Below are 24,685 nucleotides of genomic sequence, written 5' to 3' on the forward strand. Positions count from 1 at the left end.
AGTGGTCCTCCTCAAGGTGTGCGGTCCGAAAATCTATGGACTCATAAAGAATCTCCTCTCGCCCTTAAGTCCAACGGACAAGGATTATGAAACATTGTGTGCTCTGGTACGTGACCATCTCAAACCAGATGAAGCCATCTTCATCTCAAGATATCGATTCTATACGCACATTCGTTCGTGGGACTCAGACTGAAACACTCGAAGTGCGTCTTCATGGCACTGGAAGTCGAATTCCTGGGGAGGAAAATTGCTGCTGATGGTATCAGGCCTACGGACTCGAAAACCAAGGCCATCAAAAATGTACCCAAACCTCAGAATGTGACGGAGCTGTGTTTGTTCCTTGGTCTACTCAACTACTTCGATAATTTCTTACCTAGATTGAGCACCTTATTAGTGCACATGCTGCTTAGAAAAGGCGACAACTGGGTTTGGGGTGTGTCTCAAGACGGATCTTTTGAGAAAGCTACAAATCTGCTTTGCTCTAACAAGCTGCGGTACATTATGATCCGTGTAAGCGTCTAGTATTGGCCTGTGATGCTTTGTCATATGGAGTTGGTTGTGTGTTCCAACAAGCTAATGAGTCGAGCAAATTACAACCTGTTGCATATGCTTCAAAAAGTTTGTCAAAGGCGGAAAGAGCCGACAGCATGGTCGAGAAAGAAGCACTGGCCTGTGTGTAAGGGGTTAAAAAGATGCAGCAGTACCTGTTTGGTCTTCGGTTTGAACTGGAAACAGATCACAAGCCACTCATTTCATTGTTTTTGGAAAACAAAGGTATCACTACCAATGCATCGTCCCACAATCAGAGGTGGGCGCTGACATTATCTGCCTATGATTATGGCATTCGCCATAGACCTGGCACCGAGAATTGTGCTGATGCATTGAGCCGTCTGCCGTTGCCCACAGCGGAGGTGGAAACGCCACAACCGGCAGACCTACTGTTAGTCATGGATGCTTTTGAAAGTGAAGGAACCCCTGTCACGGCCCAATAAGTTAAGACCTGGATCAGCCAGGATCCGATATTATCGGTTGTGAAACTTTGTATCCTTAGTGGTGATTGGTCTGCCATACCCAAGCAAATGTGTAAGGAGATCAAACCTTACATCCGTCGCACAGATGAACTATCCATTCAATCAGATTGTATACTGTGCGGTAATCGTGTTGTTATGCCCAAGAAAGACAGAGAGAAATTTGTGCATGATCTACATAGCATGCATCCCGGTATTGTCATGATGAAAGCCATTGCCAGGTCTCATATATGGTGGCCTGGAATTGACTCTGATCTGGAATCATGTGTACATCAGTGCAACACTTGCACGCAGCTTATTAGAGCACCAGCGGAATCGCCGCTGAGTCTGTGGTCGTGGCCATCTAATCCATGGTCCAGGATCCACATAGACTTTGCAGGTCCCTTCCTAGGAAAGATGTTCTTAGTTGTGGTGGATGCTTATTCCAAGTGGATAGAGTGTACAATCATATCATCCAGCACATCCACAGCTACCATTGAGAGCCTTCGTGTCATGTTTGCTACGCATGGTCTGCCTGACATCGTTGTGACGAAAACGGATCTTGCTTCACCAGTATGGAGTTTCAAGAGTTCATGAAACTCAATGGTATCAAACATGTGAGGTCAGCACCATTCAAACCCGCATCCAATGGACAAGCAGAGCGTGCGGTCCAAACCATCAAGCAGAGTATGAAACGTGTAACTCAAGGTTCACTGCAAACACGCTTGTCACGCATATTGCTTAGTTACAGGACAAGACCCCATACGCTTACCGGGGTCTTCCCTACTGAACTATTGATGAAGAGAGGTCTCAAGACCAGGCTCTGTCTTGTCCACCCTGACTTGAATAATCGTGTCGAATACAGACGTCAAAGTCAGCCAGGGTATCATGATCACGCTACTGTGTCATGCGACATTTCTATTAATGATCCTGTGTATGTTCTGAATTATGGTCAAGGTCTCAAATGGGTCGCCGGTACTGTTACAGCCAAGGAGGGTAACAGAGTGTTTATCGTTAAGCTCAAGAATGGGCAGACATGCAGGAAACATGTCGATCAGCTAAAGCTGCAGCACAGGGATGAACCGGAACAGACTGAGGAAGACACAATCAGTGACCAACCTACCTACCCTCAGTCATCAGAGGACTCTGCTGGCATCAATGAATCTGGACTTTCAATCCTTGACATGGTCATTGCCACTCCCATCAGATCGACTACCCAGCCCCCAGCCATAACAGACTCAGAACGCTCGCCCAAGGCTGGAGTTGAACTGAGACATTCAACTCGGGAGCGGAAAGCCCCGGGCCATCTCAACTTGTAAAAAGACCGTTATTAATATCTTTAAGGGGGATATTGTCATGTATGTATGCTTGTGTTTACTAGCCACCAGGTGGCGCCACTGTCGGAGTTCATTGGGCTGTGCGCATGTGTGTGCGGCCCAGGTATAAAAGGCCAGCCATCTTGTAATGTAATTACTTTGGGTCCAAATAAAGCAGAGCCAGATTTGTACCTGTTTGGAGTTTACAGTATTCAGTCCATTGAGTTATTGCATCCACAACACAAACCCTGGCCTTTAAGAAGGCTAGGGAGCAGCTGGCTCGTAAATGGCTAAATTTCCCCTTGGCTATCCCACACCAATTAACCCACCCACACCGCTGCAAACTCCCGATTCCCGCCGGTCCTTACCATCAGAGTCTTTTTTTTTAAATCGCCGAAAATGGATCGAGTGGCTGTCGCAAACATAGCAGCGGTAATGGCGCCAAAATGAAAGTAGGTGCACCAGGTTTCTGGCAGGCCTGAATTTTGGCCTCATTGAATGCTAATCATATCCAACCAATGCAGAGCTGCAATTAACAAAGCTCCCAAGATGTTGAGCTACACAGTCAAAACAGTAGAATATGAGTCAGAGGATGCAATGATCAAAATTGTAGTGCTCTGGTCAGGCCACACTTTCAATACTGTGTCCAGTTCTGATTCCCAAGAAACGAGAGATGTTCAGGCCAGGAGTAAATGCAGAGAAGACCATGAGGTTGATCCCCAGTGTCAGGGGTTCGAGTGTGAGAAAAAACTTGAGAAATGTGCGCTCTTAAGCCTAAAAAGGAGGGCCTGAATTTTCCCATTACCGAGTGTATGGGTTTGGGGACGGCTAGGCAGTAAAAATCCCCGAAATTCCCAGTGCGTTGGGAACCTGCTGTCATTCCGCCACCTCGAGCATTTATCTCGGGAGGCTTTGAAGGGGCGACACGGACCTGTGAAGTGGAGGCAGTAGCTCAGTAGCCACTGGGAGCTGGGAGAAGCGCATAAATACTCCTACATTATACCTCATTGCTTGCTTCATGGAAAGGCTCTTGCTGACTCCATTTTGTCGGCAGATTTCGGTGTCAGCAATTTGCAGGTCATTTCTGAAACTTCGGAAGCCACTCTCACCACATTGCTACTCAGTATCAGAATATTGAGGGATTGGCCTTCTGATCTCCACTTTATGTGTCATTTACTACATCGACATGGGTGCCGCTTATGTCATGTATCCTTCATGGTTACAGTGTGCACTATCACAAGATATGTCACCAGAGGGCACAGCAGTGGGAGACTTGCAGGTTACCTGTACAGGTGTGCCTGGCCTACTATAAAAGGCAGGTCACCATGTGTGATCATCTCTCTGGAGTTATCAATAAAGGACTAAGGTCACTACAGTTCAAGTACAACACATTGCCTTGTGGAGTCATTATCAGAGCATCTAAGGACATAACAATTGGCGAATAGATTACGGACCTTCACGCGAAAATGGCTACTCAGTTGCAGCAGTTCGCCAATGGTGATGATTGGGACGCCTTTGTGGAAGGGAGAGGCTCGACCATTTCTTCACAGCAAACGACCTGGCAGGCGACAACCCGGCCACACTGGCTGATAAGCGCAGAGCTACCCTGCTAACCAGTTGTGGGCCCACTGTCTATGGCCTCATCAGGGACTTGCTGGCACCAGCGAAGACAACGATCAAGACATACGAGGAGCTCATAATGCTGATCCAAGAGCAACTCAAGCCCAAGGAGAGCATCCTCACAGCCAGACATCAGTTCTCTACCCACCGACGACTCGAAGGCCAGGAAATCGCGAAATATGCTGCAGACCTCAGGAGGCTGGCGGCACCGTGTGATTTCGGCGACCACCTCACCAAAGCGCTACGGGACATTGGAAACGGCCATGAGGGCCTTCTTCATAAGCTACTGTCTGCAGATACCGCAGTCACAGTGCAGAAGGCTATCTCCGTGAGTCAAGCATTCATGACCTCGACGTGCGGCTCTAGGCGGATGACTCATCCTCAGGACTCAAACCCGGCAGGTACTATGCACAGAGTGGCGCCTTTTAGAGGCTGGACTGTAGAACACGAATCTTCTCAGGGAAGAGAGAACAGGCCACCGAGTCCCTTAACTCAGAGTCTGCTGAGGGGGGCTAATCGAGTAGCTCCATGTTGGCGTTGTGGAGGGAATCACAGTGCTCACCAGTGCCATTTTAAAGACTATGTGTGTAAAGGCTGCAGAACAAAGGGCCACCTCCAGCGAATGTGTAAGAGAAATATGTCTCATTCTGTTGATGAAGAGTCTGCAGACGGCCATGAATCCAGCGCGGATTATGAAACGATAGGCAGAGACGCAGCTCAGCCCCACGATGAGGTAAAAAGCATGTTTACCTGCACCACCGAATGTTCCCTGTTGATGGAAGTCGAGATAAATGGCTTCATGGAACTGGACACATGGGCGAGCCAGTCAGTAATGAATCAAGAAGCCTTTGAGAGGCTATGGGACAATCAAGCTGAACGGCCCGAGTTGGTCCCGGTTTAGGCAAATCTACGCATCTAAACCGATGAACTTATCCCAGTCGTTGGTAGTGCGGATGTAAAGGTACTCCATGATGGCATGGTGCACAAGTCACCTTTGTGGATTGTTGCAGGTGATGGACCAATGCTACTTGGAAAAAGATGGATGGAGAAGATACATTGGAAGTGGGATGTCCTCACCCCTCCAGTGATCGACGTCCTCCGTGCACGGAGGCAAAGCAAGTCCTCACTTGAGGGTGGACCCGGCACCAGAGTGCAGACCAGCACAGCACCCGAGGCACAGACCGCTCAGCATGACTGCGTGGAGATGATCCAGCCTAGACGACCCGAACGCCCCTTCTCGGCTCCAGTGGCAGGATTTTGGAGGAAGAAAATCGGGTCCAAAGGTGACTTCCCAGCTTCGGTGGCAGAACCCAGGGAGAAGAGGATCACCGCAGCCGAAATTGTGGATGGAGGAAAGATGGCGGCCAAACCTCGAGGTGAGGCACTGAAGAAAATGATGGCCACGGCCAGACCATGGGGTGCAGCGCTGATGGAGCAACACATGGCACCAAACGGAGAAGAAGATTGGGGTAAAGAAAGCAAGGCTCTCTTAAAGGACGCCTGCAACCCACCACACATAAAGGGACAGTTCCACATTTTCAAACAATGTAAGAGCAACTGTGAGTTAGATGTAAAATGTGCAGTTGATGATCAAAGTTGTGTACAGGCAATAAGCCAAAAAAAGACGCGCGATCGCGATTGGAGCTACAGGGTAGTTACCATGAGTAATGAAACGATGTGCGATGTAGGACTTCAACGTCACTCAATCAATGCAGCGGGCAGACACCCATCGGGAGTACACAGGTCCAGCAAGCTACCCAACGTAGTAGTCTGCATCCCTGGGACCAGAGTTATGCACCATGGAGTGTGGCCACAAGCAGCCAATACATATGAGCTGCAGAGCAAGCGACCTCAGAAGGGTAATGGCACCGGTATCGATACCCTGCCCCCTAATCAGCTCCACCTCACAAGCACTCGATGGCACCAACTGCCACGAGCATGAAAGAGCAAACTGTGCTAAGGCGCAGCCCCCAGACACCATATGGGAATGAAGGGTCACCCGCAACAGTTCTCCCACAGGGGCTGGGACCAGCAGGAGCCCAAACCAAACAATGCCCAGGAAAGCGAGTCAGCAGTTCCCTGTGCACTACTGGACAACAGCTCCTCCGGGAGCAGCAGCGACCCAGGGCACAAAGAAAGGACAGGGAGGTCACAGGCATCTGTGAACCTGCCCGACGCTAGGAGCTATGGCAACAGCCCCAAGAGCAGGCAACTTGAGCCAACCGGGTTCCCACTGCCAGCATGGGGCACCGCACTGCCACCAGACTGCCTGGACGCCATCCAGCAGTTCTGGAGCTAGCTTGTCCTTACGCACCGGTTACTGATCCCTGATACGAATCAAGAATGTATCTCACCAGTCAAATGTACTTGCCTCACAACTGAACCACAAATGTAATGCTGTAATGTAAATGTTTTTTCTGGACTTGAATGTGTATGTATGTAATGAGCCACTGGCATAATCTATATGTGGCGGGGGAGAGAATGGAGTGGTCGTGGACACACACAAACAAAACACCAACCACTCACCCAAGATAGAAATGACCTGCCAAGGGTGAATCAGATAGAGCTAAGCCCAGAGCACAGTCAATGCAGAGGCGATTTGCACTAAAGGCTTGGGGGAGAGTGATGTCATGTATTCTACATGGCTTCTGTGTGCATTATCACAAGGTGTGCCACCAGAGGGCACCGCAGTGGGAGACTTGTAGGTTACCTGTACAGGTGTACTGGCCTAGTATAAAAGGCAGGCCACCATGTGTGATCCTCTCTCTGGAGTTATCAATAAAGGACTAAGGTCACTACAGCTCAAGTACAACACATTGCCTCGTGGAGTCATTATCAGAGCATCTAAGGACATAACAGCTTATACCATCTCACCTTGGTCCCCAGTTTCAGACGAAGATGAGTCCCAGCACCAGCAGCAACATCAGCAACCACAACAATAGCCTTCTCCTTAATGACCTGATACTGCACAGGAGAGAGGTGGCACCACAGGGCTGCAGCACGCTGGAGGCGATACTCCCAACACACGGTATACAGGCAGAGGATGAGTTTCCTAGACATGATTGAGCAGCAGGGCTTCAGGAGGCTCAGGCTATCACACCAGGTCGTCGCAGACATTTGTAGGTTGCTGGAACAAGATCTGCTACCCAGAGGACCTGGTAGACACGCCCTACCAGTGGCTGTCAAGATCACCACCACCCTCAACTTCTTCACCTCATGTTCTTTCCAGAGATCTACAGCAGACATTTGCGGGATCTCGCAGTTGGCTGCCCACAGATGCATCACCCAGTGACCGATGCCATGTTTCATTAGTCAGCCAATGATGTGAACTTTGCCACTGATGAAGTCAGTGTTAATGAGCGTGTGCTCAGCTTTGCGGCTCTAGCTGACTTTCCACAGGTGCAGGGCATCATCGACTGTACACATGTGGCCATCAAGGCACCCCCACATCACCCACGAGTGTTTGTGGACCGCAAGGGCTTTCACTCCCTCAATGTGAAGCTTGTCTGCAACCATAGAAGGATAATCATGCTTGTGTGCACCAGATTCCCTGGCAGCTGACATGACTCTTTCAGGCTGTACCAGTCCACCCTCCCTCAGCTCTTCACACCTCCAAACAGACTTACCAGCTGGCTACTTGGAGGCAAGGGCTAAGGCATGGCTCATCACACCCTTGAGGATGCCAAGTACTGAGGCCGAGGTCCGTCATAATGACAGCAGAATTACATGTCCACCAGATGTATCATAGAGCAAGCAATAGGCATCCTGAAGATGCGCTTCAGATACCTTGACAGATCTGTAGGAGCCCTTCAGTAAGCACCAGCCAGGGTCTCCAGAATCATTGTTGTTTGTTGCAGCAACGAGGATTGGAGCTGCAGGACAAGCAAGGCAGGATGAGCAGAGCGCACAGCTTCTTCAGAGGAGGAGGAGGAGCAAGTAGAAGAGGAGGAGGAGGAGGAACCTGAGGTGGAGATGACACCAGCAGCAGCGTACATTGCTGCCAGGGAGGCCCAGGATAGTCTCATCATGGCCAGATTTACTTAACTTGCTCCAATGCACCCATATGGCTGCCACATGCTGTACTAAGTTCCACCTCACCCCCCCACCCTCGCCCACAACACCATAAAGCATCTCTACAATTACCAAACCATTCCTCTCACCCAAACCCACCATGCTCGAAGTTAAGTAATGTCTCACCATTCACTCCCAGTGACAAAGCCACTTCAAAGATAGCAGGCAAAAATGGACAAGACCGGAAAGTGATGCAAAGAAATACATTTATCTGTGTCATCAAAATAACTGAAACTTAACGCTAACATTTTTTCATACAGTCATGTGCATACCCTTGTGCATCTATTTTTGTGTCTTTTTTCTTTTCCATGTGCTTCAGCAGAGTTAGAGACAGGCTGCTCACTTCCTGCTGCGACTCATTAGACAATTTTGGCAGAAATCCTCTGGGTTTTGGAGCCTGTGAAGGTCCTACCAAAGTCTGCTCCTCCTGCAACTGTGCAGGGGCAGACTCAGCCATTGGGATCTGAGGAAGCATGTGGGGCTATGATTGAGGGGGAGGCAATAGGGGAGAATTATAAGCGCTTTGTCCCCTCTCACCATCATCCCTCTTATGGGCTACCCACACTTCCCTGCTAGCAAGGAGCTGGAAAACACAGCAGTGGGGCCATGAGGGCCCAAGTCTACTTTTATATCCTTCCTAGAGATGAGGTCTATGAACATCTGCCATCTGCTGTCCACATGTTCTCCTGTGACTGGCACATTAGCTGCTCCATGCAGGTGGCCACCCTTTCCATGGAACAGCATATCGTCGCCATTGCCTGTGACATAGTGGTGCTCATGTTATAGATGGACTCTTTCCTTCTCTGCACATTTGCAGACATCGCCACTGCAAAAGCTGCCAGAGCATCATGCAATTGTTGCAGCTTCTCCATGATAACCCCCTTCCTCAATCGCCCCCAAGAATCAGCGTCTGCATGCAGCTCAGCAAAGCTTGGAGCATCACGAGGAGTCATCATTGCTACCCCTGTCAACACCATCTGTTTCTGCTTATTTGTGCAGTGTGAGACACCAGGTGACAACACTACTCTATCTTGCACAGGACCCACCGACGTGTGCATATCTGCTCTGGTGCTGGGTGCACTTGGATCTGCTGATGCTGCACCCTCAGAGACTGGAGCTTCCTCTGAGGGGTCTTCTTTCTCCTCCAGTTGGACAGTGGTAGGGGGGGGGGCACTTATTGGACTTATGGGAGAGTAAAGAGATGATTTAGAAGTGTTATATTACGAATGGGTAATGTTACCATTATGCACATGATGAACATTCACTGACTGCTGACATCAGTCACCATATGAGTGACTGCTGTATGCCATGTAGCTGTATGATAGTTAATTCTATCACCAGGTTGCTGAGATGTCCCCCTCTCTCTGTCTTCCACCGCCAGCAGCTCTGCAATTCCTGATATCTCCAGGGCCTCCTCCTCTGCTGGAGTCAGTTGTGTGAATATTGGAGGGCCACCTCCAGTACTCTGCCTCTCCCGCATGTTCTGGGCAAGGAGGAAAAGAGAACTTTGAGTGAGAGTGATGGAATGAGTGTAAGGAATTGATGGGCTACATATGTAGAGGGTGACTATGAGGGAATGGATGACATTGCCAAATGACATCCTTCTGTGCTGTTACTTGCTATGATTGCATTAGGATGAGAGTGAGTGTCGGGGGGTTGTTAATCAGATGGGAATGTGAGTATGTACATAGAGAGAGAGGGATGGGTGGATGTGCAAGGTATGTTGGTGCAAGTAATGATGTGCAGGAGTAGGCTTAGGAAGGCAGAGTGATAGGTATATGTTTACAGGCACATCAGGATGAAGGTGAGTGTGGCTTTGCACTCACCTTTCCTGACCTCATGAGATCATTGAATCATTTCCTGCACTGGATCCTGACCAGATCCCTGTTGCTGACCTCCTCTGCTATCTCCAACCAGGCCCTTTTGGTGTCTTTGGGAGATCTCTTATATTTATCTGCAGGGAACAGGACCACCCTGCGTGCTCTCACTGCCTCCACCAGAATATGCAGGGAGGCATAACTACATCTAGGTGTACCCCTCTGCCTTTGAGTATCCATCATTTAAAGTTTGGAACAGTACTCAGATGTTTTTATTTCACCTTGCACGCTCCTCTAGCAACCTTGAAATGAGTTGAGTGCATGTCTGCTTTAAATATCGGCACTGGAAACGAGTCACTGATGACGTCATCAGTCACGTTCGACTTAATTGGGCAGGGAAACGCGCATGACTGCTTTAAGTGGAGTCATTAAGTTAAAATCACACTGAACAATGCGTTGAGCAAAACATCGCGCTCCTGACCCATTACCCACGTGCACCCAACCCAACTCCAAGGTAAAAATTTTGGTCGAGCTGTCTGAGAGGTGGCTGGGGATTCCACTGAAGTTACAACTAAAGATTAGGAGAACCCCCCAGGAAATTCCTGGTGAATGCTTTCCGAAGTGGTACTAATAATGATCAATAGATTTGTGCATTAGTAGGTGTGTCACTATGATTCTAATTTGCTACAAGAAGTCATGGCTCTGTTGGACGGGTTCTAACTGAAGCAACGGCCATAGTTGAAGTAAAATCAGAGGCATCTACCATTGGTGTACTCCATGAAAGGAGCAACTTCAAAAAACATATAACAGACTAAGAATATAAGTAAGATACTCCACCACAGGCAATAGCTGGAATCCACAATGCAATGGTTTGACTGAAAATTGTTTCGTAATGATTTGACCAGTGCAACTGAATGCTTTTGAAAGCTACACTGTCTTAAAGTTTGGACCACGATTTTTTACCTACCATGGCTGGTCCGGTGTAGCTGACTGTGTAGAAATTATTTTCCATTGATTGTGCTTGTTCAGCTCGCCCAGTGGGTTTCTTGGGCCAACTGATGGAAGCGGGTCTGATGACATCATTTGCTGACGCGTCATCAGCCGGTTTCCTTCAAGGGGCCATGCACAAATTGATTTTGACAGTTGTTCTGTCAGTAATCTACAGCATTGAGGTGCTGCAAACACTGATGAGCACTGCATAAAGTCTTCACCCAGGCTCTCCCATAATTCCCTCCAGATGATTATGGAAGGAGTCACAGCATGCAGGGAGATTCTCTTCCCTTCTAATGGGAGCAAGAGACCTCCCCAGGAGATCACGCAACCTGATTGCACATTACACAGGAGACACAAGCAGGGATATGGTCAGGGGGATCTGGCTGCAGTGGCGCAAATCTCAGTGGATCACAAAATGTTACTGCAAAGCAACACTCAACCTCATCCTGCTGTGCCTCTCATCACATCCCCATCACTCTGCCTTCCCTACCCTACTCCTGCACATACTTACTCACACCAACTTACCTTGCACTCTACCCATCCCTCATTATCTACATTATCACTTCACCGTCTCACTAGCCACACATAACACACACCCTCATTCTAGTCCAATCATACCAACTAACAACATACAAGGGTAGCTACTTGAGTTCTTTAGCCAATGTTCATGTAAAGTTTCTGTTAATGATGTGTCAAACATTGAAACCTTTATTTTTAACACTTTGTGTTCTTGAACAGATTTGTGTGCACCTTTGGAAGTGACTTAGTGAGTTGCAGTGAAAGATGACACATAATGCTACCACTCGCAATGGCGATGAATGTGAAAGGAATGGCTTGGGCATTGTAGGGATGCTTTATGGTGTTGGTGTGCAGCAGCCAGGGTGTACAAATGAAGTAAATCTGGCCAAGGTGAGGCCATCCTTGGTGTCCCGGTGGGTCGGGTACTGATGCCCTGTGTCCTGTGCAGCATCAGTTGATTGGGTAGAAGGTTGGTGTTGTTGGTGCTGCTGGTGTGCCTAGTGCTGCTGGTGTTGGGGATGATCATGGTGAGATTCTGAGGACCAAGATGATATAGTTTCAAGGTCACCAGTGCTAATGTAATAGCTGGCAGGTGAACTTGAGATGACAGAAGCAATCTGTCAATAGTGAGCGAGGTTGTTCCAATGAGGTGACACTGAATAGAGAGATTGCTCCAAACACTTGCAAACTGCATAAAGCTCAATGTGCCTTCCAAATGCAGTAAACAAGAGCTTTTGATCTTGGAAATTGAACAGCTGTGAGATGGGAGCTTTTATAGCACAATTGCAGCTGTCAAGTAAAGAAATTAGTTCATGGTCACACAACTCCCGACGTCCTTACCTGAAGTGATCCCCGAGCAGTATGAACCTCGTGGACAACCTGGTAAAATGGTAAGTTCAGCTCAAAATTATCTTTAATAGGCACTTAACAAGGTCATAATGACCTAAATCCTCCCCCACCACCCTCCCCCACCCACGCCCCCCTCGCCGCTATGTATCAGGCCTGTTCAGCGTTGACAGTCCCAGCATGTGGGAAAATAGCATGGTGGCAGGGTCCCGACCCGCTGACAATCATTTTAAATTTCACAACTGACCCGCCACCGATCCTGTCCTCTAACTGCTGCCAAAATTCTGGCTTTGGTCTTTGATCTTGGACAAAATATAAAAACAGATAGCAAAAGTTTCTATAGGTATATAAAAAGGAAAAGAGTGGTTAAAGTAAATGTTGGTCCCTTGGAGGACGAGACCGGGGAATTACTAATGGGGAACATGGAGATGGCAGAAACTCTGAACAAATATTTTGTATCAGTCTTTACGGTAGAGGACAGTAACAATATCCTAACAGTGGATAGTCAAGGGACTATAGGGGGGGAGGAACTTAATACAATCACAATCACTAAGGAGGTGGTATTCAGTAAGATAATGGGACTCAAGAAACACAGAAACACACACAGACAGAAACACACATAGAAACACACACACACACAGAAACACACACATAAAGATCAAAGTGTGTGTATGTGTTTCTGTGTGTGTGTTTCTGTGTGTGTGTGGTTCTGTGTGTGTGTGTGTTTCTGTGTGTGTGTGTGTTTCTGTTTCTGTGTGTGTGTGTGTCTGTGTTTATTTCTGTGTGTGTGTTTCTGTTTCTGTATGTGTGTGTGTGTGTGTGTTTCTGTGTGTGTGTGTGTGTGAGTGAGTGTTTCTGTGTGTGTGTGAGTGTGTGTGTGTGTTTCTGTGTGTGTTTCTGTTTCTGTGTGTGTGTGTGTGTGTGTTTCTGTGTGTGTGTGAGTGTGAGTGTTTCTGTGTGTGTGTGTGTGTGTGTGTTTCTGTGTGTGTGTGAGTGTGTGTGTGTGTTTCTGTGTGTGTGTGAGTGTGTGTGTGTTTCTGTGTGAGTGTTTCTGTGTGTGTGTTTGTGTGTATGTGTGAGTGTGTGTGTGTGTGTTTGTGCGGCGGCCTGGCCCGGAAATCGGCGCGGTTCCGGCCTACAAGACCATCAGCAGGCCAGGGCCATTGGAGGGAGCAGCGTGCGGCAGCATACCACTGCAGGGAGCAGCGCGTGTTGATTGCAGTGCGGGCAGGCACAGCAGTAGGGGCGAAGAAGCAGCAAGAGTTCGTAGAGGCAAGTGATCGGGGCCCAGGAGAGGCGTGAGGTCGGGGACCAGAAGAGGCAAGGGCCCAGGGGCAGCACGGCCAGCGCACACTGCGATATGTGTGCGCGCGCTAGGTCCGTGCAGCAAGGCTGGTCTCCAGATGGTCTTGGGTAATCCTTGCCACTGGACCAAGACCTAGCTCTGTCAAGCCCGTGGGTGGCTGGTGTGCAACGGCCACCACACGTTAAAAAAAATCCAAGCACAAGCATCTTCCACCCTTCACGATGTAGTTCGGGATCTGGAATATTAGGTCCTTCATTGAAACACCTGTGAACTCATCCCTTTTTGGTGTGGAAGCAAGCCATCCTCGCTTTGAGGTACTGCCTATGATGATGGGACTCAAGGCAGATAAATCCCATGGACATGATGGCTTGCATCTTAGAGTCTTAAGAGAAGTAGCGGCAAGGATAGTGGATGCACTGGTTGTAATTTACCAAAAATTACTGGATTCTGGGGAGGTCCCAGCAGATTGGAAAACTGCAGATGTAACGCCCCTATTTAAAAAAGGAGGCAGACAAAAAGCAGGAAACTATAGACCAGTTAACCTAACATCTGTGGTTGGGAGAATGTTGGAGTCCATTATTAAAGAAGCAGTAGCAGGACATTTGGAAAAGCATAATTCAGTCAGGCAGTCAGCATGGATTTATGAAGGGGAAATCATGCTTGATAAATTTGCTAGACTTCTTTGAGGATGTCATGTATGTAACCACAATGTAACACCACTGTATTACTGTATACACACAACCTAGATGCACACCTTGACCACAAGGGATGAACTTGTGGGAGACACTCCTTACCTGATCTCCCAGGTATATAAAGGGAGATTCTATGCAGGGTCATCACTTGTGGAGTGCTGTGAATAAAAAGTTGAGGTCACAGAGTGACCTTGTCCCCAGAATGTGCCTCGTGTGGTTTCATGCTGTAGAGTAAGGACTTTACAGAGAATGTAACGAACAGGGTGGATAAAGGGGAACCAGTGGATGTGGTATATTTGGACTTCCAGAAAGTATTTGACAAGGTACCACATAAAAGGTTACTGTACAAGATAAAAGTTCACGGGGTTGGGGGTAAGATATTAGCATGGATAGAGGATTGGCTAACGAACAGAAAACAGAGAGGCGGGTTAATGGTTCATTCTCGGCTTGGCAATCATAACTAGTGGGTTGCAGCAGGGATCAGTGTTGGGACCCCAACTATTTACAGTCTGTATTAACGACTTGGAAGAAGGGACCGAGTGTAATGTAGCCAAGTTTGCTGATGATACAATGATGGGACGAAAAGCAATATGTGAGGAGGGTACAAAAAATTTGCAAAAGGACATAGACAGGCTAAGTGAGTAGGCAAAAATTTGGCAGATGAAGTATAATGTTGGAAAGTGTGAGGTCATGCACTTTGACAGAAAAAATCAAAGAAGAAGTTATTATTTAAATGGAGAAAGATTGCAAAGTGCTGCAGTACAGCAGGACCTGGGGGTACTTTTGCATGAAGCACAAAAGGTTAGTATGCAGGTACAGCAGGTGATCAGGAAAGCCAATGGAATCTTGGCCTTTATTGCAAAGGGGATGGAGTATAAAAGCAGGGAATTCTTGCTACAGTTATACAGTGTATTGGTGAGGCCACACCTGGAATATTGCATGCAGTTTTGGTTTACATATTTACGAAAGGATATATTTGCTTTGGAGGCAGTTCAGAGAAGGTTCACTAGGTTGATTCCGGAGATGAGGGGGTTGACTTATGAGGAAAGCTTGAGTAGGTTGGCCCTCTACTCATTGGAATTCAGAAGATTGAGAGGTGATCTTATTGAAATGTATAAGATTTTGAGGGGGGTTGACAAGATGGATGCAGAGAGAATGTTTCCATTGATGGGGGAGACTAGAATTAGGGTGCATAAGCTTAGAATAAGGGGTTGCCCATTTAAAACTGAGATGAGGAGAAATTTATTTTCTCAGAGGGTTGTAAACCTGTGGAATTCGCTGCCTCGGAGAGCTGTGGAAGCTGGGACATTGAATAAATTTAAGACAGAGATAGACAGTTTTTTAACCGATAAGGGAATAAGGGGTTATGGCGAGCGGGCAGGGAAGGGGACCTGCGTCCATGATCGAATGATGCATGATCATATTAAATGGCGGAGCAGGCTCAAAGGGCCACATGCCCTACTCCTGGTCCTATTTCTTATGTTCTTATTTTCTTATGTTTGTCAGATCAAATTATTTTTCCAAGTAGGACAAGTATGTAAATGAAGAGGAAGCGCAGTCTATTAAAAAAGGAAAGAAAGGCTTGCCTTTATAGAGCACCTTTCACAACCTCAGGATGTCCCAAAGTGCTTTACAGCCAATTAAGTATTTTTGAATTGTAGGCACTGTTGTATTGTGGGAACACAGCAGCCAATTTGCACACAGCAAGATCTTACACACAGCAATGTGACAATAACCAGATAATCTATTTTTTAGTGATGTTGATTAAGGGATAAGGACAGTGGAGAGAACTCCCCTATTAAGTGCCATGGGATCTTTTACATCCACCTGAATGAGCAGTTGGATCCTTGCTTTAACATCTCATCCACAGTACTGCACTGGAATGTTAGCTTAGATTTTTGTGTTCTAGACTCTGCCTGTGACTTGAGCCTTGACTCAGAGTTGAGAGGGCTACCAACTGAGCCACAGGTGACATCTGTTAAAGATTATTTGAACAGAGCCTCCCCTCCTCCCAATTCTTCCATTCACCAAGGATCTCTGCCTTCAGAAAGTTGGCCAACTCCCATTTCCCTGAAGTTCGAGTTGGGAAAAGAATGAAATTGTATGTGACCATGGTAGGTACTTAGATTGAATCAATCTCCCTCGGTTCACAAATAAAGTTGATTTTTTTATTTATTACAGCTGATGGCTACACCATTATTGGAAGGATTGCTATTCATAAATATTCCAGATTAGCAAAAACATGTTTACAATCAATAGTTTGCAGAATGTCAGTGAAAAATGCTATCACTTTCAAAGTTTGTCACTTCAGAAAATCTTTACCACCAGGAGCTGAACTTAGAAAAAAATGAAGTCTGCTTAAAAGTGTTCTGACATAAAATCTGCTCTTACAAATATCTGTCAGCAACAGTAAGACAATGGAGCCCACTGGACTAAAGGGCAAATTCTTCACTTCCATGCTCCCAGTGCAAAGCTATGCGGCAGGGAGTATGGATGGGAGAATCAAGGCTTCAATGGCCTTGCCCTCTGTTTGACCTACATTCCCTTGAGCATGGCTTCTCTGTTGGCTGTACAGGAGTGCAGAAATGAATGCCATAATTTCCTACATACTAAAAATATAAGAGCAATGTAAAACCATTTGCCTATCCAGATTATTCTTTTACAGACTCCTCATCACCTCCTGTTGAACTTCTACTTTGAAGGACACCTTCTGCTCCCTCTCTGGCACAAGCAGTGCTACTCATATCTTTATAACTAACGGTAATGGATTCGAAATCTGTCATTTTTCAAGTCGTGGAAAACAATATTCTTAAAAGTTATGGGATTTTAGTAAGTGACTGCTTTCATTTAGTTACTGCAACTATATGCTGAGATATATTTTCACAGCTGTCTTTTCCTCAGTATTTGATTTAATCTGCTTCACTGACTTGGTGTTGTGCCGGCTATCAATTCAAAGGGTGGATGAGTCAACTCCATCTCGATAAACTGCTTAGTAAGTGTTAATTACCAAGTCCACATAGTTGTAAGACCTGTTTAATATTGATTACATAACTGCTAGAGAAAAATCATTAACTATGATCATCATGGGGTCTTGCAATATTTTCTTCGGTGTGTCTATTGACACCTCTGTGTCAGCCAATGAGTTGGAATGGGGTGTGATTTACAGCAGGACTTACAGCAAATGGTGTATCCTCGGTCTGCCTCTGTTTCAAGTTTAAAAAAAGGCTGAAGTTTCAAGACATTTGTATTTTGAACCATATTTTATAGTTACGTAAGTCACAATTGTTCCTTTTTATACTGCTTTTGGATTTTTGTTTCTACTAATCTTATTTCTTTATTAACCTGATTTGTAATTCTAGCCTTCGATATTCAGTGTGTCAGTTTGACGGGTCTGGAGTTACCATTTCTACTGAACTTTTCAGCAGCTGAAAAGGTTTATTACTCATCACAATTGTGCTGCATTATCAGGTACTTTGTGCATAAGGTTCATAGGGAGCGAGAGTTTGCTGTGGGAGCGTTCTTGGTGCTGGCCATGGTAAGAAATATCCAGAGAGCTTCCAAATCATAACACACTATATCAATATGCTACATATTAAAGGTAACAGATTAATTCATGTTGTTATATTTATCTTCAGGGTCAAATTTAATCTCAACTGATCCTTCAATTTGAAATCATTGATTTAGTAATAGCAAAATCTCATCTCTGTTGCAAGTAAATTGACTACACATAATTTATTCCAATGATGTGTTTTTCATTATTAATAATAACAGTATATTTCATTTCTTCCATTTTAGTTCAAAATTAAAATTTCCACCTCAACAAATCTTTCCCCATCCACTGAAAGCTCCAAGACTACTAAGTGACCATACCTGCAGTCCAAGACAAGTTCTTAAAGCAATCTGCAGCTTGAATCTATGATATATCAAGATATATTTGGCATAGATTTAAACTGCAGGTTGCTTTAAGAATTTGTCTAGGACAGGAAGTATGATCAAATATATGCTAATTAGTATAATATATAAAAGCCTTTTGACTCGGGGGCATTTTAAACTACTTCAAATTCCTAACTAAAACAGCGGTTTTGCAGTATTATTAAAACAAAGAAAGCATGGCCTTTGATGGTTGTGGAGGTCAGACAAGAACTACCATACCATCTGTTTGCCAGGAGTTGGCTTTAGAAGTAACCTTGCAAACAGACTGAACATTCATATGCCTTTGTTGTATACCCTTTAACTATTTCTGCCCCTTCACTGCGTCTGGCTGCAAAGTTACAGTCTACCATTACCCATGGTATTTGCAATCAATGTTGGCACACAATTTATTTTAAAATGAGTGTCACTTCTGCTGCAGTGACACAATGTCTGTTTTCTATGTTGCTCTCTAAGCACAACTTTTACAGCTTCTTTCACCAACAGATCAAATTTAAAATCTCATCCACAAACCCCTCGATGGCCTCATTCCACCTCTTCAATTTATCCATTTACATCCCCGCCCATGCCCTCTGGTTCTCGACTGTCCTCTGCTGTGTATACCCCCTCCCAAAATAATCCCCAGAGTCTTCAGCTGCATCAGCCCTACTCTTTTGTATTCCCTCCCTAAGCCACTCCCAAGTTGAAAAACCTTCTCAAAATACATCTAAGACCAAACCTTCATCATCTATATTAAGCCTCCCACAGAGGTTTAGTGCCTGCATGTTATTTCTCTGTGAAATGCCATTTAATGTTTTTCTACATTAAACATGCTTTATAATGGTAACAATTGTTATTTTTGTTCTTCATCTAGGGTATGGGCTATCTTTTCCTCTTTGTTCCTAAAGAAAGCACTACTCTGTTCTGACTGAAACCACCCTGACACAAGGTAGCACCCAGAAGATTGATCGAGCTTCTCTTTCAAATGCTGACTGACTCAATGTGATTTTTCAGCATTTTCTGTTTTTTTTTAAGGATTCCAGCATTTACAGTCTATAACTCAACTGTTAAGAAATATTTGGGGGAATTTCCTCAGAGCTACTCTTGCTCTGCTGCCGTAACTTAATCGAACACCCATAAACCGGGTTTCTGCTACACTTCCAGCAACATTACGGCAGCAGAGCGTGAGCAACTCCGAGGAAATCCCCGGTCAATGTTTTTTCAACCTCACACTTCTGAACTCCATTCTTCAACTTGCAAAGCATAGATCTATAAAACTTTATTGAAGAAAATGTAATTCTGGTATTTTCGGGTCTTGGGGAGAGTAGTATTGAGATGATGACACTGTCTTGGTAATTCCCCATGTTAAACGGTGGGACGAAACTTGTTTTCATGCCTAGAATTTTAGTAGTCTCTGAGTGGGAAGTACCTAGAACCATGCTAAATATGTTAAACATATGTATCTGAAGCAAACACCAAATGTTCCCAAGTCTGAAAATTGACTGTTACTGAGAAATGGCCAAAAACAAGGAAAAACATAAAAATGGTTGCTATGGACTTTCTTTTCCCTAGCTACGGTGACATATCAGGACTCCTGCTTAATTTTAAGCATGGATAGTGTAAGAATTGGTAAAAGGAGAATCACTGAGGACATCTGAGGTCTGGACGGATCATATGGTGTAGTTATACAGAAATCGAAGTTTTGTTTTCATTTCCGTTGCTAAGAAAGAAATATACCATAGCAGCCATTTATTTCATATACACTTATTGACATTTCAGACAGACACCTGCAATCATTTATCAACCATATAATTATAATAATTATTATTATTGTGTTCCTAACACAGATGAGGCTGCACACAGGGAGGTTAAAGAAACAGTGACCTCAGTCTTTAATAAGACACTCCAGAGTGAGGAACAGGCCTTAGGGGCCGGCTTATATACAGTGCTTCCAAGGGATGCTGGGATCCCTTGGGACTTCAGGGGATGAGCTCCCTGGTGGCGGAACATGGGAGTGCATGCTTTACAGATACACAACAGTTATAATAATAAAATTAATAGTATTGATTTTTTTTAAATATAGAAGTACTCAAAAAACAAAAGAGATCTGAAAAATTTAGAGGCTGAAAAGGAATGCAATAGAAGTCTCAGGCAAACATGCAACATTCTCACAACCGACACACGAGCAGATGTTGGGCAAAGTAGCTTGTTGATAAGACAAGAGCACCATCCTTGTGCACACTGGGTCTTTTTGCATGAACAATGTGCAAGCTCCAGTGCACTTGCTGGTGCTGGAGGAAGTGTCTTATCAACAACTTCTTCTGTTGCAAGATCACTCTCATTATTGTGTGATGATCTGACAAATTTCAGGAAAGGATAAGATTTCTACATTCTATGTTTAAGATTATGGACTAGAAATTCGGGTTTTAGCGATTGCGCCTGTTTTTGGGTGATAATCACAGCGAAAAAAATGTTTTTCTGCTAGGCTACCACTACCGCCAAAGCTCGCAAAATTCGCCAAATGGTGAAGAGCGATAGCAATAAATCCAGTGTTGCACAACTCAGTTTGTGCGCTGGAGCTAAAAATGTGACCTTCTGTGCATGCACAAAGTTTTTGCCATTTTTTTCATCTTCCCGCGTTTCTGGTCAGCTATCAGGGAGAGCCCGCACATGCGCAGTAGACCCAGGGCTGAATCAAACATTTTTAACTTTGGTTTCACCATGGAAGGAGATGGCAGCAAGCAGAGAGCCAGAAAGTTTTCTGAGGCCAACGAGGCCCTTGTAACTGCTGTGGAGAGGAGATGGGCAGAAGAGGCAGGGAGCAAGTAAACCCCTCCCAGTGGTTTGTCACCGAATTTGGAGCAGCATTGCTGAGGAGCTGTCCTTCATAGATGACATACGAAGGACCCATAAACAGTGCTGCAAGTGGTTCAATGATCATTGTAGGGTCATCAGAGTAAGTAAGATTTTTATTGATGCACTCCTTGATTAATTAAATTATAAATTTGACACATGTTGGTATAGGTAGGCTTAGTGTTGCACCTTATTTGCTATGAATTATCTTTACACATTATTAAGATTGCTTTCTGAGATCTTAAAAGATGTTTCTGCACTTCGATGCCTTCCTCATGAACTGCCAGGGCCATTAAACAGAGGACTGTATTAAATGGCATATGTGCTTTGATGGCTATCTGTGTGTGCCACAAGAGCAGATGAGCCCTCCAGTAACCATTCTCATTGTCATCTTTGCACGGAAAGATATCCCACAATCACCGAAAGCAGTGGCAGACAGGCGGCGGTCCACCTAGAACCATACCTCTGACAGACCTGGAGGAGCGCATGGCAGGTCTGATCGGTGCCTCAGGGAGGTCAATTGACTGCCTTGGGGGTGTTGAGCCCCCATTCGAAAGTGAGGGTAAGTCCTACAAAATCCCCGGGCTGGGTTAGGGCAATGTGATGCAGTGTCTGTGGGCTAGAGTTAGGGCAATGCTATGAAGTGTCTGTGGGCTAGGGTTGGGGAAATGTGATGCAGTGTCTATGGACTAGGGTTGCGGCAAACATAGAAGCATAGAAATTTACAGCGCAGAAGGAGGCCATTCCGGCCTATCGTGTCTGCGCCAGCCGACAAAGAGCCGCACGGCCCTTGGTCAGCAGTCCTAAAGGTTACATATAAACCTATGAACAATGACGGAAAGGCAAAGAGCACCCAGCCCAACCAGTCCACCTCACACAACTGTGACACCCCTTATACTGAAACATTCTACACTCCACCCCAACCGGAGCCATGTGATCTCCTGGGAGAGGCAAAAAACAGATAAAAACCCAGGCCAGTTTAGGGACCCATCCGACCCATCCAGGCAATTGAAACTAGTCCAGGAGATCACCCTGGCTGTATTCTATTCCCTGCAGTACTTACCATTATATCTGCACCGTCCAACAAAAGGTCATCCAGTCTAATCCAAATTACCAGCTCTAGGTCCGTAACCCTGCAGGTTACTGCACTTTAAGTTGGTAAAGAAGGCAAATGGTATGTTGGCCTTCATAGCTAGGGGATTTGAGTATAGGAGCAGAGAGGTCTTACTGCAGTTGTACAGGGCCTTGGTGAGGCCTCACCTGGAATATTGTGTTCAATTTTGGTCTCCTAATCTGAGGAAGGACGTTCTTGCTATTGAGGGAGTGCAGCGAAGGTTCACCAGACTGATTCCCGGGATGGCTGGACTGACATATGAGGAGAGATTGGATTAACTGACCTGGGCCTTTATACCTTGGAGTTTAGAAGGATGAGAGGGGATCTCATAGAAACATACAAGATTCTGACGGGACGGGACAGGTTTGATGCAGTTAGATTGTTCCCGGTGTTGGGGAAGTCCAGAACCAGGGGACACAGTCTTAGGATAAGGGGTAGGTCATTTAGGACTGAGATGAGGAGAAACTTCTTCACTCAGAGAGTTGTTAACCTGTGGAATTCCCTGCCGCAGAGAGTTGTTGATGCCAGTTCATTGGATATATTCAAGAGGGAGTTGGATATGGCCCTTACAGCTAAAGGGATCAAGGGGTATGAAGAGAAAGCAGGCAAGGGGTACTGAGGGAATGATCAGCCATGATCTTATCGAATGGCGGTGCAGGCTCGAAGGGCCAAATGGCCTACTCCTGCACCTATTTTCTATGTTTCTATGTTTCATCCAACCATCTCTTAAAAGTGGTGAGGGTTTCTGCATCCACCACTCTTCCAGGCAGCGAGTTCCAGATCCCCACAACCCTCTGCGTAAAGAAGCCCCCCCTCAAATCCCCTCTAAACTTTCCACCAACCACCTTAAAACTATGCCCCCTCATAGTAGACCCCTCCACCAATGGAAATAGACCCTTACTATCCACTATGTCCAGGCCCCTCAATATTTTGTACACCTCGATGAGGTCACCTCTCAACCTCCTCTGTTCCAATGAGAACAAACCCAGCCTATCCAATCTGTCCTCATAACTAAGATTCTCCATTCCAGGCAGCATCCCAGTAAATCTCCTCTGCACCCTTTCTAGTGCAATCACGTCTTTCCTATAATAAGGGTTGGGGCAGTGTCTCTGGACTACATATAATGCAGTAGCGGTGGTCCTTCAAATAGCCTTTGCTATGTGACCTTATTCATGTCACCCTGTCCCCTCCCCTGCTGCTTACCACTCATCTGTTGCTTTCTATTACAGATGAGGAATCACAGGCGCCGCATCCGTCACTGCAAACCTCCACCTCATGCCATCAGGTGAGGGGGGAGGAGGAGGAATTTGAAGGAGAGGAGGAGACCAAGGAGATGGAGCAGACTGAGCAGCCTATTCCAGGGGGGGGAAGTGGGGTGGCGGCGATGCACTTGTCACCTCTTTTTCCTCCATACAGCAACTCGTCCAAGGAGGAAACATTCTCGGGCTTTCAGCCATCCGAGGCCCCGGGTACAAGTGGTGTGCACTCCCGGGGTTGAATCCCGTATGCAGTCTCTCTGGAGGATGAGTCAGCAAAGCTAACAGACAGGCAGACGCACATCTGGACGTGGTGGGACTGTCCAGGGTAAACGCCCAGCTCACCCGACAGCTCATAGAGATATTGGGTAGGATCCCCACAACCATGATGGAGGTCGGCTCGCAGATTGTTCGTGTGATGACGAAACATGCAAGGATGTCAATGCCCACCCGCAATTGATGGCCTCCATCTTTGACACTGCAGCCCCCAGTGTCACACCCATCCCAGCATCACCCGTGAGTGGCGAGGCCGAGCAACAGGCTCGCTACACAGAAGCCGGGCCTTCCATACTCCAGGGGATCCACACACGACGTCTCCATTGTCTCTCCACCTAATAAAGCAGCACTCTGGCCGTCTTGCTGCACAATGTCTCGGGTAGGGTCATGACGCAAGGGAGGGGGTTAGGGTGAGGGGGAGACATTCGGTGCAGGAGTTGTTGTTTCATTGTTGTTTTGTTATTTTATGAAAGTTTCCAAAGTTTAACAATTCTGTTAAAGTTCACAATGTTTAATACATTTTATTTAAGTTTCAAAATTACGTTTACAAAGTTGACAAAGTTTACAATGTTTAATACATTCTTTTGTTCACCTTAACCATTCCTGTGTAGTGTCTCATTTGCAGAATAAGAGTGGGAATAGTCAACATGGTGGGATAGAGTGGCCAGGCAACGGTAAAATATGCCATTCAGTCTTGAAGCAAAGCATTGAATTATGACCTGCTGACGTAAGGCTTTTGCAGCAGCGAAAGCTCCATGAGACCTCCCCTGTGGTGGTGATGGGGTGGGTAGTGGCATGGGTTCCTCGACAGGCTCCTCTTCATTGTCTTCCTCCTCCTCCTCCCCTCCCTCTCCTGAGGTGGTCAGGCAATCCCCTGTGGCAAATTCTGCCCCTTCATGATGGCTAAATTGTGTAACATGCAGCACACCACAATGAACTCAGAGACCTGCTGAGGGGAATATTGCAGACAGCCTCCAGAGTGGGCCGGGCATCAGAAACACTGCTTGAGCACTCCAACTGTATTTTCGACAATGTTGCTTGTGGCTGTATGGCTGTCATTACAGCGATGCTCGGCTTCTGTCTGAGCATT

The 24,685-nt window shown here is 46.2% G+C and overlaps 1 long non-coding RNA gene across 1 annotated transcript in view; it reads left to right on the forward strand.

Moving 5' to 3' along the window:
• LOC139259909 (uncharacterized) overlaps positions 1–23,974 on the forward strand; it is a 52,581-nt gene extending 28,607 nt beyond the window's left edge. Inside the window, exons 2-5 of the long non-coding RNA XR_011592678.1 lie at positions 18,971–19,045; positions 20,825–21,052; positions 21,355–21,511; positions 23,293–23,974. This is a non-coding gene — a long non-coding RNA (uncharacterized lncRNA). The remainder of the gene's footprint in view (positions 1–18,970; positions 19,046–20,824; positions 21,053–21,354; positions 21,512–23,292) is intronic.
• Positions 23,975–24,685: the final 711 nt, after the last annotated feature.

Source organism: Pristiophorus japonicus, chromosome 3 (genome assembly GCF_044704955.1).
Source record: "Pristiophorus japonicus isolate sPriJap1 chromosome 3, sPriJap1.hap1, whole genome shotgun sequence".
Classification (NCBI taxonomy): Eukaryota; Metazoa; Chordata; class Chondrichthyes; family Pristiophoridae; genus Pristiophorus; species Pristiophorus japonicus.